The sequence below is a fragment of the Artibeus jamaicensis genome, unplaced genomic scaffold, assembly GCF_021234435.1.
Source record: "Artibeus jamaicensis isolate MK-2021 breed Jamaican fruit bat unplaced genomic scaffold, CSHL_Jam_final contig_700, whole genome shotgun sequence".
NCBI lineage: Eukaryota > Metazoa > Chordata > Mammalia > Chiroptera > Phyllostomidae > Artibeus > Artibeus jamaicensis.
Window position 1 is genome coordinate 1,398,941 of NW_026521930.1, and position 7,378 is coordinate 1,406,318.

Here is a 7,378-nt window from a genome sequence, read left to right on the forward strand (position 1 = left end):
ATCCAGACTGGTAAGTGGGTGGAGACAGGCAGCTGGGGCAGAAAGAATATATTGCAAGGTGGTGTCAGACTGGGTTGGGTGAGACTGAGGCTGCCAGATGGGATTTACCACATTCACATGTGGATAAATGGGGAGGAACACCTGGGGAACAAGACAAACCATGCAACCCAGAGTTCCAGTACAGGGAAATAAAACCTCAAGACCCGTGGCTATAAAAACCTATGGGGATTGTGGCGGTGGGAGAAATTCCCAGTCTCACAGGAGAGTCTGTTGGAGAGGTCCACGGGATCCTAGAATGTACACAAGTCCACCCACCTGGGAATCAGCACCTGAAAGGGCACAATCCACTTTTGGGGAGCAAGGGAAGTAATGGAAAGTGGGGCAGGAGCCAAGCAGGTAGTGTTGTTTCCTTTCTGACCCCTCCCCCACATAAAGCACCATAACGCAGTAAAGTGTGTTGTTCCACCCTGGCAAATACCTAAGACTCCGCCTTTTATAGTGTAGTAGGTATGTCAAGACAAAGAAATATGGCCTAAATGAAACAACAGATGAAAACTCCAGAAAAAGAACTAAGCAGTGAGGAGATAGCCGACCTATCAGATGCAGATTTCAAAAATATTGGTAGTCAGGATACTCAGAGAAACGATTGAGTTCAGTTGTAAAATGCAGGAAAAAATGCATGTTATACAAAATGAAAGAAAGGAAAATGTACAGGCAACCAACAGTGAAGGGAAGGAAATCAGGACTCAAATCAATGATTTAGAACAAAAGGAAGAAATAAACATCCAATTGTTACAGAATGAAGAAACAGGAATTAAAAAAAATGAAGAGAGGCTTAGGAACCTCTGGGACAACTGTAAATTTTTCAACATCTGAATCATAGGGGTGCCAAAAGGAGAAGAGGAAAAACAAGAAATTGGAAACTTATTTGAACAAATAATGAAGGAAAACTTCCCCAGTCTGGCAAAGGAAATAGACATGCAAGTCCAGGAAGATCAGAAAACCCAGAAGTTGGATGCAAGAAAAAACACACCAAAACACATAATAATTATGTTACCCAAGACTAAAGATCAGGAGAGAATCTTAAAAGCAGCAAGAGATAAGGAGACAGTTACCTACAAAAGAGTTCCCATAAGACTATCAGTTGATTTCTGAAAAAAAAAAACCTTGCAGGCAAGAAAGGGCTGGAAAGAAGTATTCCAAGTCATGAAAGGCAAGGACCCATATCCAAGATTACTCTATTAAGCAAAGCTCTCATTTATAATGGAAGGGCAGATAAAGTGTTTCCCACATAAGGTCAACTTAGAGGAGTTCATCATCACCAAGCACTTATTATGTGCAAAGTTAAAGGGACCTATATAAGAAAAAGAAGATCAAAAATATGAACAGTAAAATGACAACAAACTCACAACTATCAACAACCAAACCTAAAAAACAAAAACAAAAACTAAGGAAACAAGTAGAACAGGAACAGAATCACAGAACCGATCACATGGAGGGTTGTCAGTGGGGAAAGGGAGGAGGATAAGGAGGAAGAAAGGTACAGAAAGGGAATAAGAAGCATAATTGGTAGGTATAAAATAGACAGAAGGAGATTAAGAATAGCATAGGGAATGGGGAAGCCAAAGAACTTACATGTATGACCCATGGACCTGAGCTAAGAGGGTGGGAATTCTGGAGGTTGGGGTAGTACAGGGCAGAGGGGGATAAAGGGGATGAAAACTTGGGACAACTGTAATAGCATTATCAATAAAATATACTTAAAATGCACAATTTGATAACATTTGATATATGTGAAACCACCACATAGTCAAGAGAGTGAACATAACCATCTTGCCAAAAAGTTTATTTAATGTCCCTTTGTAATTTTTCCTTCCCATTGTTCCTGCTCCTCCTCCTCCAGCAACCACTGAGCTGCTTCCTGTCACTACAGATAAATTTATATTTTGCAGAGTTTTATTTAATGGCATCATACATTTTGTACTCTTTTGGGGGCCCAGAGCTTTCATTGAGTACATTTATTTTGAGTTTCAAGATAATTATGGGTAAAGGCCTTAATTATGAAATACAGTCATGCATTGCATAATGACATTTTGATCAGTGATGGGCCACATGCAATGGTGATCCCATAAGATTATAATGGAGCTGAAAAATTCTTATTACCTAGTGTCATTGTAGCCATCCTGAGAAGACAACACATTACTGTTTAGTGTGGGTGTCAGTCTATTGGTAGTAATACTCTTGGTTGGAAATGCTTGTTTCCCTTTCTAAACCAATGTTGCAACTGAACCAACCCTTGTACTTCTTATCACAATTGCAAAACACCCTTCGGAGATAACCCTAAACTTAAAAAAAAATGATCACCTACAGGCCCTGGTGCATACAAGACATGCTGGGGTGCACACAGCAAGGTCCCAGGTGAAGAGAGTTCACAGGCCTGGAGTTCTGCTTTTATTGGGGTCAAACGTTTTGCAGGCTTATTCTTTACTGGTGCCTTTAAAATACAAGAGGGAGTATTTAAAGCAGGGAAGAGATAAGACCAAGTGGCCCAGCAGGTCAGTTGTTGAAATCAACAAAGATCTAAAGCTAAGGAGCCTCAGGCTGGGGAGGCAGCCTGTCTCTTCCCTTAGTCCTGTGGCAGCCACTATGTTTATTTGAGACAGCCTTCAACTATCTGAAAAGTTTCCCTTCAGCTGCTATTGCCCATTGTGGGCTGTGCCCTACTAACTTCCAGGCAACCACTTTGACCAGTTTCTCAGGTATCTTCCAGATTTTCTTATGCAAATATACATATATACATGTGAATATATATGAATATATATGATTTTCCCAACTTTTTACAGAAAGATAGCATATTTGTTCACATTCTTCTGCAACTTACGTTTTTCACTTAAATCATCTTGGAGGTGTCTCCATATCAGCTTATAGGAAGTGTTCCTTTTCCTTTTTCACAGCTTCCCTTTATGTATCTATTCATCAGATATCCCTTCTATACACCTAGGAATTGCAGGACCAGTCAGGTCATTCTTTCACTGTTCCCAGGACGACTCCTGCTGCCATGCTCTCCAGAACTGTCTTACTTCATGACCTTTCCAAAACCTCATTCTTTAGTCTTTTCTCTCAAAAACCAGTTTGGCTTTAGTTCTGAGATTTCTTCCCCACATAGGAGAAAGCGTCCTACATGTCTATCAAAATGATGGCATGGTACTGCTGGGTTTAAAACAGGTATTTCCATTGGTATCCATTAGTCTCTGAGGCACCCTAGATGATAGACCCCACTGGTTCTAGGTTATGCCAGCCTTCATGCAAATTTTAGTTTCCTTAGAGTAATTCTTACTGAGCACAGACCTACAGACAATGCAGAAGTTATAATCTGAAGTAGATTTGCAAACCATGCCTGTGGGCCAGACCCAGCCTGATACTTGTTTTTATATGGTCCACAAGCTAAGAATAGTGTTTATGTACATCTTTGGGTAGCTGGGAAAAAAGCAATATTTTGTGACATATTAAAATGATATAAATTTCAAATATTAGTGTCTATAAAGTTTTACTTGAATGCAGCTATGTCCATTGTGTAAGTATTGTCTGTGGCTGCTTTTGCACAACAGCATAATCGAGGCTGCAAAATGCACAAAGCCTCAAATATTTACTATCAACCCCTGTACAGAAGAAGTGTTCCAACTCTTGATAGAGCTAATCCTCACCCTGTCCTGTAACAACAGCTTGGCATTAGTCAGCAAAGGAGAAGATGGATAGTTTTCATTCTGAAAAGTATTTCATACACAGGATTTCCAGATTTACCTGCAACTATGCACATTTTAGCTGTGAATTTTAATTTATGAGCACTATTGATTCTTATTACCAGACTTATTTTCTCCACTTAGCTGGACAACCACACTTCTGATTTTCCTCCTATTTCACTAGCTATGCCTTCTCAAACTCCTTTGCCAATTCCTTTTCTTTTTCCTAGATTCTAAATGTTGGAGGGTTTCCAGTATTTAGTCCTGGGCCTTCTTCTTTTCTCCCTTCATTCACAACATAGATTATCTTTATCACATTTCATAGTTTTAATACCCCTATATATACTGATAATTCCCAAATGTATAGTACTGTTCATTCCTCAAGAAAATATAATTATATACTTTTATGTGACAAACAATAGAGCCCCCACACTATATAAAGCAAACACTGATAGAATTGAAGGGAGAAATAGGCAGCTCTACAATAATAGTTTGAAACTTCAGTACTCTATTTTTAATATTTGATAGACCATCTAGAAAGAAGATCAATTAGGAAATCAACTCTAAACAATCTTATAAACAACTAGACTGAACAGACATATATAAAACACTACACCTAACAATAGCAGAATATACATTCTTTTCAAGTGCCCATGGAGCTTTCTCCAGGACAAATTGTATGTTAGTCCACAAAACAAGTGTCAATATGTTACTGCAGACAGTCAGTTGGAGCACCAGGGAGTCTCCTCCATTGGCTAAGGTTCTTACACAGAGTGTGTCCAAAGCCAGAAATATGAACGCATAAGGCTCAGAGCACATCAAAAGCTAGAAAGATGAATGAATAGGTTTTGGAATAAAAAAAGTTCTCTCCTCTCTATCCGTATAAGAACTGTGGGCTTCAGCAGTCAGGGGAGATGGTCTTTGAGATGGGAATTCACCATTCTCCCAGGCTGTGTGGCATCTGAATAAAACCTCTTTTTTTTTTTTCTCACCAGCACCTGTCTCATGAGTTTGGCTTTCACTACAGAAGATAGCTGAACCTCCATTTGCTTGGTAACAGTTTTTGGCAACTCTGGGGGGACTCTGGGGGAACCTTCCAAAGTCTTGGAGGGCCCTGGCTTGGATCCCAGCTGCCTGTTGCAGGCTGACCCCAGAGTGGGACTGTGGGGATTTCCCCAGAAGCTACAGAGAACTTTTCTTGGGGAATTTCCCTGTCCTCCTTCTCAAGGCTGAAACATTTACCTGGTCGAATGAAATAGGTTTGTGGGGAGTAGATGAACTCCAAGACTGTAAATCAGACCGGCATGCACACCAGGGGCCTTTTATCACTGCTTCTTGGGTTTTGTGCCACTTGGGCTTCATGCAATTTGGGTCTGGTTAGGACTGATTGACAGGAGATTAGACTAGGTAAGGCTTGCTAAGTGAGCACTTGTTTGGAATAATGGAATTATGGGTCCAATTTTTGTTTATATGATACTACTTTGTCTGAGATCTTACTAAGTCTATGGTTTTGGGTTTGTACTTTTGTGCCATTAGGAGTTGTTCTGTTTAGACTCCTGAAGGGAGCCTGCTGGGTCAAATTTTAGCAAATTGATCCATGTACTATTATAATGCAATGACTAAGAGGAATTGGTTTTCTATTGTAATATTGCTTGGCTTATGTATACTTTATTTTTTTAAATATATTTTATTGATTATGCCATTACAGTCGTTCTATTTCCCCCTTCATTCCTCTCCACCCTGCACACCCCTCCCCCACCATTCCCCCCTTTAGATTATGACTACCTGTCTCAAGTTCTTTAGATTCTATATTTCCCATACTATTCTTGCCCTCCTGCCGCAGCCCGCTGCGGCAAGGGTGGTCGTGAGGCTGAGCGAGGGACTGAAATAAAGGAGAGGACCAAATGCTCTGCTGGCATAAGGCAAGTTTATTGCGCAGTCTTCTGGCTTATATACAATCTTGGATACAAAGGAGAACAAAGGAGAAGCCTTCAAAGGCCAATGGAAAAGAATCATTCATGTTCATTAGCCAGGAAAACTGCTCGGAAGTATAGGGTATGACTACAACAGGAGGGTCTCGTCCTAAGATTTGGATAGACACTTTGCGGCCCTGCTGAACTCGTTCGGCTACTAACGAGGCATAAGAGGCAAGCGCCTTCTTCGGCGTTGCCGGCCGTGGATCCACTGGAGTACCCCATGCTGGTAGAGAGCTCCTGTCGGGGCGATAGAAGAAGGTATTATTAACAAGGACCAAGGTTGTGAAATATCACAGTAAGACAATTGGGCGGACTGAAGAGCGTCTTCCACCAGCCGTAGGGCCTGCCGTGCGCTCGGGGTGAGCACTCGAGGAGAAGCAGGATTGGAATCTCTGTTAAGTAAGGTAAAAAGAGGCTTAAGGTCGCCGGTGGTAAGTTTCAAAGATGGGCGTATCCAGTTGATTTCTCCTAGTAGGGTCTGAAAATCATGCAAAGTCCGCAGGTGCGAAGTATCAATCTGCAATTTTTGAGGGGAAAACGTCAGGGGCTTAAGTTGGTATCCAAGATAGGAGTAAGGGTAAGCACTTTGGATCTTATCAGCTGCTATTTGTAGACCGAAAATGGCTAAGTCTTGTTTCATCCTAGAAAATGCTAAAATCAAGAGGTCATGATTAGAATGAGCTAGCAAGATATCATCTATATAATGAATGACTAAAATCGAGGGGAACTTATCTCGTGTTCCCTGAATAGCTTGCTGCACAAACTTCTGACACAAGGTAGGACTATTAGCTATACCCTGAGGTAAAACTTTCTATTGAAATCTTAACATTGGTTCCTGAAGATTAGTGGAGGGAACACTAAAAGCAAATCGCTGACAATCAGAAGGGAACAGTGGAATAGTATAAAAACAGTCCTTTAAGTCAATCACAATCTTATAAGTAGATGGAGGGATGGCAGCAGGAGATGGAAGTCCAGGCTGCAACGCACCCATGAGGAACATGGAAGCATTTACTCTCCTCAAATCCTGAAGGAGCGTCCACTTTCCTGACTTCTTTTTGATAACAAATATAGGAGAATTCCATGGTGACATGGAAGGTTCAATATGTCCGGCAGCAAGCTGCTCCTGCACCAGGTTTCTAGCTGCCTCTCATGTTATTCCAAGCCTGCGAGCAACTTCAGACCTAGCTTGTCGCTCACAGCTCTCGTGATATTCAGCAAGCCATAACAAATAATCACCCCCAGTTAACACTGCCTTACACATAGTTTTCCAATCTTGCGGGGGAAGAGCAAGGCTCGCGATAGTTTCCATGGTAGCAATGGTGAAGGGGGGCGTAGCCCCATATTGGGCACAGGCTAATTTTAACTCCTTCAAGGTCTTGTAAGGAATAGGCTCATAATCTCGCCACTGTCGGCCTTGATCATTCTGCCTCTGAAGGACAGGGAAAATCTGTCTCTCGGGGGAGAAACCATCTATTGACTCCCCAATCTTCCTCCAAGTATTAATATTAATCGTTCCCTCTATAGGAAACCAAGGACATACTTGTTGGACAAAATCCACAAAACGATGGATTTGCCCCTTAGAGGTTGTGACACCTCGTCCCCTTAATACGGTGCACAATACTTGTTCAAACAACTCCCTTTCGGAAGAGTGGGAATTCCCCA